The 8,839-nt window shown below is 36.8% G+C and overlaps 1 long non-coding RNA gene across 1 annotated transcript; it reads left to right on the top strand.

Annotated features, from left to right (window-relative positions):
* The first annotated feature begins 1,775 nt into the window (after positions 1–1,775).
* On the top strand, positions 1,776–8,620 carry LOC145674928 (uncharacterized). The gene is made up of 3 exons (XR_014129080.1): positions 1,776–2,150; positions 6,403–6,529; positions 7,887–8,620. It is a non-coding gene; the product is annotated as an uncharacterized LOC145674928 (long non-coding RNA).
* The last annotated feature ends 219 nt before the right edge of the window (positions 8,621–8,839 follow it).

Genomic DNA, 8,839 nt, shown 5'->3' with positions numbered 1-8,839 from the left:
GTTGGTGTTAGATTGTTGCTTTTTCAATTTATTCCTACATCCATATTAATCTGTGTATCTGTATAAAAAGGATGTGTATGTATGTTAGGAATGGTATAGAGACGAGATGAAACTCAATACACTCTCGGTCTCGTCTCGAGTCGAAAAACATCGTATTGGTCTTGGTCTCGTTTCCATCAATATATGGAGCTCCTTCGTGACTAAGCGGTAAGTGTACGTGTCTTTGGCATGGTAGACCTGGATTCGATTCTACGCAGGAGGTTATGTGGTTAGGGTCCCACGTTGAGCTGTAGTTTACGTCTGATATAGCCTCGATGATATAGTCGAAAGAGACGGAACAAGAGGCATTTTTTAAGATATCCTCTGTATCGAAAACAAATATTAGACCCCAATCAATAAATTCCAACATTTACACTACTTTATACTTTACTAGCTATGCACGTGTCTTTAGAGAATGGGGTTCCGGATTCGAATCCTGTGGGTGATCATTGAAAAGTTCCAGCTCAAATAGGTTGTTTAGATACCACCTTAAACCGTAGGTTCACATCTTGTATAGCTTCGGTGCTGAAAGGACCGCTAAATTCCAAGCCACCAAGTGTAAAATTTACATCATGATATTTTTAACCAATTCTCTGGTTTAATCTTTTAATTTTTTTCTTCTCATGATTTTGGCTTATTCTGAAATTCCTAATCTCTACCAATTTTAGCACCTTATTTTCAGTTTCACAACAAAGTTGATAAAACACGAGCAGGTGCAGTTAAAATAAATAAATAAAATAAAATAAACATATCTTTCCCAGGAATATTTCTAAGCTGCATGGAAAGAAATGTCTGGAAACTGAAACATTATGTGTTTGTTTTACAAAAATTAAGTTTCGAAATAATTTGGCAACGTAGTTTTTCGTTCATTTAAAAGACTGGAAAGAGAATAAGATGTATTGAATCCCAATTTAAAATTATGGCCTTTGCTATTTAAAACATTTTCGATATGCCTAAGTACCAAACTATTAGAGGTGGCATTTTCCGCCTTTCTCTTGTGCACGCATCTATGGCTTAGACCATCTACGGACAATTGTTCCATCATCTAAAATATCCACCCCATGAAATGCCGCATAGCCGGCCCTGGCCCATATATTGGAAGTTGGCACAACTGTAACAAAGTATTTATTATTATTATTATTATTATTATTATTATTATTATTATTATTACTATTATTATTATTTTATATGAATGTCTTTGGAGAGACGAAATTATGTGACACGAATCATTACATGTAGAGCTTTAAGATAGTGATGGGCAGTGGGAATATTCCCGGTGGGAAGGAATTTAAAAAATGGGAATATTCCCGGGTTTTTTCCCTGGCCTATAAATTCACGGGAAGGAATTTATTTCCATTTCTTTACTTTATCTTCCAAATTAAAAGAACCATATGACTAATTACTTTATTTTAATATATTATGATTTACTTCTAGGTTTTAAAGAATTTGGAGGTTAAAAAATTAAAAATTATTTGACGGTACTTTATATAACTAATAATATGATTTTTTAAGTTCCATTTCCATTTGCACTAAAAAGTAAGGTAATTGTTTAGTATTGGGGGGCCAAAACTAGAAAAAAGTAGGATGATTTACGGAAGAAATGAGTTGATAGTGATGTTCAAGTAGTCAAGAAAGTATCGAACACATTTTTTCAGGGCAATAGGGGATTTATACAAAACGGAAAGGTAAGTGGAAGTGATTTATGAAAGAAAAGAAAGTGAATTGTTGGTAACGACCCAAGTAGCACAGTCACGTCATAAACACGTCTTTTTTTGGGGTTCGAATTCAAAATGACGTCTTTTGAAAATTTGGAACGTCTTTATCACGTACCAAAATGGTAACAAAAATGACGTGTCAAACATGACCTAAATTGTACGTGTTTATCACGTGCCAGAATGGTACAAAGAATCACGTGTCGGACATCACCAAAAATAGACGTCTTTTTTAGGTGCTAAAAAGCGCGGACGTTCCCCGTACTGTAACTGCAGTTTGAGCAGTGCATGCTGGGAATCGTGAGCCATTTGCGGAATCGTGTTTTGATGGTATTGTTTGTGAATATAAATAATGTGTTTTGTTAAAGTCACCTGTGATAAAGGTCAGCTTTAAGACAAGTAAGTATAATTCCTATCCTATTCCTATCTAGGTGTATTCTGTGTAAAATTCAGCAGATTGAGTATTCTACGGTTTCTTATTACAGTGTATTAAAATACCGTAGAAAGAACGAAGATACCTACATTAGGTTAACATTTGCAGACGCCTGTATCAAATTAAATATTTTAGGTAGAATACTATATAAAATGTTAATAGTGAAGGTAGTAAAATGATAATGTATGTGTTTTTATTCTCAATAAACCGTATATGGGAGTGAGTATGCATGGGAAAGTATGTCATTCTGTGGTGCAGTTTTATTATACAGATCCGTAGATTGTAAAATATACGAAAAAAATTGGACAAGTCTTTAATTTGCCTATTTCATGTCGAGAACAGGACCAACCAACCTCCGCGGGGCTTCTAACCCGTTCCTACTACTACTACTTATACTATGAATCCGTATAATAAAAGCTGCACGCATTGTGGTACTATTTGCCAAGGCGAAAGACTGATAAATACAAGCAAACAACGAGATGACAGTAAGTGTATGCTTTTGGAGGCATTACTGGAACAGACGGTTCTACTAAATTTTAATACATTTCTTACATTTTCAGGTTAGGTTAGAGCATTGTATTTCCTATAGCAGAATATGCACTAAATGAGGAGCTCCATTACTACTTGCAGATTGACTTCACGGGGGTTAGTGTAAATATAGAGTAGACGCATGGGGCAAGGTTCTAGAACACAGGTACCGTACCCCTTCCCACTTAATTGTAACAAAGACAGAAAACAACGTGCCGTGCGGGGCTCTAACCCGCCTTCACTCGCTGACGCTCGCTCAACAATACTATGTGTTCTAGAACCTTCCCGACGCGTAGCATATTAAGTACAGTGCATAAAACACGAAATAACTTTTGCTAGGTGCCCACTAAAAAGCACAAATGCATTCTATTGGAATCAGTGCAGAAGCACAGCAAGAGGGCCCGAGCGGCAACGAGGGGATGCGTTCGTAGGGAACAGGCACGTCAGCGACGGGGACTATGCGCGTAAAGAAGGATAATGGAAAAGCACACTTACGCTTACAATGTTTTCACTATCACTCAAAATGCGGCTTCACTCGAGCAGATGGTTCTACCAAATATAAAATTTATAGGTAAAATATTATAAGAAACATTTTTCGTGAAGGAATGAGAGTGTGAATATAAGTAATTACTGTCAGTGTACAGCATATTGAAATGAATTTTAAGTGATCAGTGAAAGTATTGCATATGTAAGTGTGGTCTTCCACTATTCTCGTTTAGACGTATATTCCCCGTCGCTGACGCGCCTGCTCCCTACGGACGCATCCCGTCGCTGCCGTTCGGATCCTGTTGCTGTGCTCCTACCCCTGCTTTTTAGTGGGGAGCTGAAATAAATTGGTTCGTGTTTTATTCACTGAAATTGTTACGCTTTACGTCCACGCTGTATTTGTACTGAGGCCTGAAGTCAATCTGCAAGCACTAATGGAGCTTCTGATTTAGTTCATGCTCTGCTAAAAGAAATGCATTGTTCTAACCTGATATGAAACTGTAAGAAATATGTCAAAATTTGGTAGAACCGTCTGCTCGAATAATGCCCAAAATTCATTTCAATTTGCTGTGTACTGACATTAATTACTGACATTCACACTTTTATTCCTTCACAAAAATATGTTTCACATCGTATGTTACCTATGAATTTTCTGTTAGGTAGAACCGACTGCTCGAGTGAACCTCTTTGGGAAATGACCCTCGGCAATTGTTGCAATGCCAATCGTGTATGACTTCAAAGTTAGAAACAACGAGCCCTATGGAAGTTCTAACCCCTTCGCTCACTCAGTTCTGTTTTGTTTAACCTTTTGTAGCACTACTGTCTTAAATCTAGTGAAAAAAATCCACAAAATAGATGAATATTTGGTAGACCCGTTTGTTAAAGTAGTGCCCCCATTGTATATGTGCATAATCAGTGGGAGGATATTACCCCAGTTGAGACAAGGTGACCAGAACTTTTACTTTCAGAAACGGGACGCATACGAATCGGCGACGGGGGGTGGGGTGACTTCCACATTGCATTTTGGGACTCAGCAGTGTTTTCAATTTACAAAATACAAAGTAAGAATGATAACACAGCGTTTCTAACTTAAGTATTACCCAACAATACTTTTAACTACTTCAACACTCAGAATTCCCACTCAATTTCCACTTGAACCACAGAACACTCAATTCTCATTTGAATATTCAGAAGTTCTAGGCACGGGTGAACCTTCCCAGTAAGTGTTGGTACGGAAGAGTGTAGAATTAGCATTGGCTATTTATATTTTGAATAATAATTACGGGACACCTGGGTCATGTTTGCTTAAAAACGGGACATTTAGGCTTCCTGTTTGAGAATCTGAAAGTAACGGGACAACGGTTGAAAATAAGGGACTGTCCCGGCCAAAACGGGACGTCTGGTCACCTTGAGTTGAGAGCACTCTCAAACTGCAACCATCGCCCTACTGCACCTACACACCCTCACAAGACACTTGGCTACCGTAACTGTGCTACAGAATTCGGTGTGGAAATCATAATAATGTAACGGGTTTTTGACTGTTCGAATATTTTGTTCATTAATTGAGTAGACAGCTCCCTCGCATTTTAGATTACAGTACTTACTCCAGTGCCAGCATGTGATGATGGATACTTATCAATGTTGCCACTGAAGTTCAAAAAATATATTCCAGCTCAATTAAGTATCCTCTACATGACTATATTATTATGATTTCCACTGCTAATCGTGAAACGATTCAAAGGAAACCAAATGTCTTATTAAGGGACCGTGATTGGGGGCTGGTGCTGGTTCCAGTCAGATGTGTTTAAGAGAGCTCTTGACATAGGGAATATCCTCCTAATGTTTATGCGCACATTAACAACGGAAGTCTCTTTGGGTCAAAAACCTGCTTTCAGGTGGAACACCAATTCCTCATCATTAAAAAGAAATGAAATTAAATATTTAGTTTCACGTCCCAGGAAAGGCACCGAGCCTAAGGAAGATGGTGATAATGAAATGTGAAAAATGGTGGTATGAAGAAAGTGGGCGGAAACGGGAGAGTGTCGAGAAAACTCAGGCACATGGTGTTTGTCCACCACAAAGCCCACTTGGCACGAGCTGGGATCAAACCAGGGACCCCACGCACTAGAATTGAACGCTCTACCACTGAGGCACTGCAGCCCCATCAGTAAAAAAAAAAAATACCTCATTGCTTCGGGGCTTACATATCTGCTGCCACCAAAAGGAAGGTGTGTACACAACAGGGGCGGATCCAGAGGTGACGACTGCCCCTCCCAGAGTAGGATATTTTTTATTTTTTTAAAAAAATAAAACCTACCCCAGAATTGGAGCTCTTGATTTTTTCAAGCTTATATTATAATGTAAGATAAAAACTTTTTTTTTTCACGTTGCAGAATTTAAATGAAGCAATACATAGCAAGAAATTACTTGCCTTGGTGTTTTTGGTCAGAAAATGTCCGCGTTCGAAAACGCAGGTAGTCATTTGTGTTCTTTGTGTTCAAGATGCGATATTTTACGCTCTCACTCCGTTCTCAAAACCGATCCCTGCTTCTTATGGGGCCGCGGTGGCTCAGTAGTAGAGCGTTCACCTCTGGTGCTTGGGGTCCCGGGTTCGATCCCAGCCCCCGCCAAGTGAACTTTGTGGTGGACAAACACCGTGTGCGTGGGTTTTCTTGGGGTTCTCCCGTTCCCTCCCACTTTCTTCATTCCACCATTTCATCCATTACTCATCATCACCGTCTCCTTTAGCCTAACCGGTATAAGCGTGGGACGTAAAACTCAAAGATTTTCCGATCCCTGCTTCTTGTTAACAACGGGCAGACAATAATCCATAAAATCTATCTGTCCACAAGTTTGTCAATATTTATTTTGCGTATCTTTCCATTTAAGAAGTGGCCATTCCTGCATCGAGGTTGGGACGATTTCGGACTCTTCTTCACACCTTCCTTTACGCTGAAAATATCCAGAACAGAAAGCATGTGAAATTTATGGCTGATATTTTCCTGCCAACTCATTTTTCTTTCTATAAGCTCTGTTTTTTTTTTTGTTTTTTTTAATACAAAATGTAGTAAAAACCCACTTTACTGTTTACATAAAATTAAACTGCTTCATTTCATGTTAAATGTATTTAGTCGTTGTAATAAGCCTAGGTGTAAATACATGTTATTTGCCAAAATAAGCCTTGTATGTACTCCCACTTTCCAGAGCGTGTGGCCAATGCTCCTGCAAATGATGAATTGATCAACAGCAGACCACCTGACCCCTTTCTGCTCGTCGAGCTGCTCTAGAAATATCACTGTGGAGGATGACATACATACCAAAGTTGCGACAGGTGAGTTTTTGACATGTTATTTTATAATACCCATGTAAGAAAATGCCGAGTAAGAAGAAAAGAAAGAAAGTAGTAATATTTTATTAGTACTTAACTAAAATAAAATAATTGTTGAACAAGGCAATACTTTTATATAAATGAAATATTCAATTTAACGTTCTACGATTAGGCACTGAGGCTAAGGGAGTCGGTGATGATGAGAAGTGAATTAAATGGTGGAATGAAGAATGTGGGAAAAAATTGGAGAACTCCAAGAAAAGCCGCTTGAAGTGAGCTGGGATCGAATCATTGGCCCCAAGCACCAGAGGTGAACGCTCTATCACCGAGCCACAGCTGCGCCAATTTTATTTAAATGTAACTGTTTCAGCAACTACCCTTGTCTTCTTCAGATACACTCTATTTATTTATTTATTTATTTATTTATTTATTACTTTAGATTTTTAAAGGTTTCCCTGTTTATTAATTTTTATTCCTTCAGCAATTATTTTATTTGACTTGAGTATTTATATATAAGCAAAGCTTTAATATGGAATGTATCACATGTTATAGTGTTCGCGCTTTTTTTTTTTTTTTTTTTTTGAATGGATAAAAGTACTCCTCCCGAAAATATTTTTCTCAACAGAGGGGTAAAATATAATTTTCACCAAAGAGGAGTTTTATTATTATTATTATTATTATTATTATTATTAATAATAATAATAATAATAATAATAATAATAATAATAATAATAATAATAACTGCCGCAACTTCTAACCCTGCTCAGAACAAATAATGTGACGATTTTCACCCTACTACTTGTGACAGAATTCTGGTTCTAGAAGTCTTATTTTTTAAAAATACTCCAGTAACAAGTGAGGGGGCGTTTGCTCACAATTTTTTTACTTTTCGGAATACATAAGTTATACACCATTTTGTTTGTATCAATATCGTATCAATATACTTGATCGTCACTTTTAGCTCACATCCTAAAGTTGGTCTTGGAGTGGCATTTTATATTGTGAGCACATACGTAATGTAGCCTTCTATGAGTGTTTCAGAATTATTTGTCATGTATCTGTATATACAAAGTCTTATATCCCCCAACTTGTTTGATCCTTCTGAACAATCAGAGTTAACAGCTGCAATAAAATCAAAAGTTAAGCTATTACAGAATAACTAAAATTAATGGTAGTTTAATTTCGCTGTTTGGAAGGCCGTTAAAAGTGAGACTTCATGCAAGCGAGTGCAGTAACTAATCGTTTTATTGCGTATTGATTGTAGTTACACATGACGTATTGTAATTATTTTTTAAAATTTTCTCCCCACCTGAAAATTTGCACTATGATTGTTCATGATTTTTTTTTTTTTCTGTTTCAGTGTTCCTATCTGTCATCGTTGGGAGGAAAAGGGACCTTTCTCTGATGCTTGGTTTCCAAAGAGCTGGCGATGGAATTTAACTCCCGCGGAAAAAAGAGCAAAGTTCACGTTGTGCAAACTAGCCTTAAAGACACTTATCATTCGTGAGTAAAAATAAAGATCTTCAAATGAACAAATGCCACAAATCTTCAAAATATTAGTAGAAAGATATTCACTTCCATCTGCCTTGTTGTTTGAGGATGAAAAGGATTCGGCATGCTTGAAACATGTTGACCTGTTCCTCCTCGCTTTGTTGGAAATCAATGTAAAGGCATCTCTTTCGAAAACTAAAAGATGGAAGAAACTGCTACTGGTATAATAGATGGGATAATAAGTGGGATACTTACCGCAGTCCCCATTTTTAACCTACTTAAGCACGTGAGGCTTTTTTGATATGATGCTGCATTTCTGTACTTTCAATAACTATGAAAGGTGTTTTCCTTCATACGAAATTTATAGAAAAATTTGATTCTTTTTATTTTATATTATTAAAAGATCTCTGTAAGTTTTAGATTATAACCAACAGATTTGCATTGTCTACATATTTCTTGTTTATATTACAAATAATAAAGACAATCAGTGTTTCTTGTTGCATTACAAATAGCATGAATATTATTTTATACGACAAAACGTGCACATTGTACATATAACTAATAAATGTAGAATTCAAATTAATGGTTATGTGTTTTCGCTTTCATCCCTCAGAGGTTAATTAATTTTAAGATGTACTTTCTTTTTCGATTTTTCACCTCCAAAATAAAGGTGTCTTAAATTGGAGTTATAAAAGTTTAGTCCTAAATTTTGCACTGTCAATAAAACCCATTGTTCTTGTGTATGTGAGTGTGTGTTGGATGTGGGTGGTTGTGTTTGTGTGTATGTGTGCGCATTCTAGCATAATAATGGATAGCTATAAA

The sequence above is a fragment of the Thermobia domestica genome, chromosome 18 (genome assembly GCF_964235325.1).
Source record: "Thermobia domestica chromosome 18, izTheDome1.hap1.1, whole genome shotgun sequence".
NCBI classification, from domain to species: domain Eukaryota; kingdom Metazoa; phylum Arthropoda; class Insecta; order Zygentoma; family Lepismatidae; genus Thermobia; species Thermobia domestica.
Note: the sequence above shows the minus strand (reverse complement) of the source record. Positions and strands in the feature narration are given on the sequence as shown.